This window comes from Mandrillus leucophaeus, unplaced genomic scaffold (assembly GCF_000951045.1).
Source record: "Mandrillus leucophaeus isolate KB7577 unplaced genomic scaffold, Mleu.le_1.0 Scaffold1012, whole genome shotgun sequence".
NCBI lineage: Eukaryota > Metazoa > Chordata > Mammalia > Primates > Cercopithecidae > Mandrillus > Mandrillus leucophaeus.
The window spans coordinates 357,432-357,688 of NW_012098233.1; positions in this window are offsets into that span (position 1 = coordinate 357,432).

A 257-nucleotide genomic window follows, 5' to 3' on the forward strand; every position below is an offset into this window, starting at 1 on the left:
ACTCAGGATTTCAGCTTGTCTAAAATAACAGGAAACTTGACAGGTGTGTTCCAGGACTGTGATTTACCTGGGAGTGCCCCATAGAGCCTGAAGGGGAAAAGAAAAAATTATTTCCCTTTTATTCCTGAGATCTAACAGCTATATGTAGTCCCCAAAGTATTCCCAAATAGTCATGTTGTAGCATGTCCTCATTTAAACATATATAAATGTATCTATTCACATATATATTTATACATTATATATTTATATAATATATG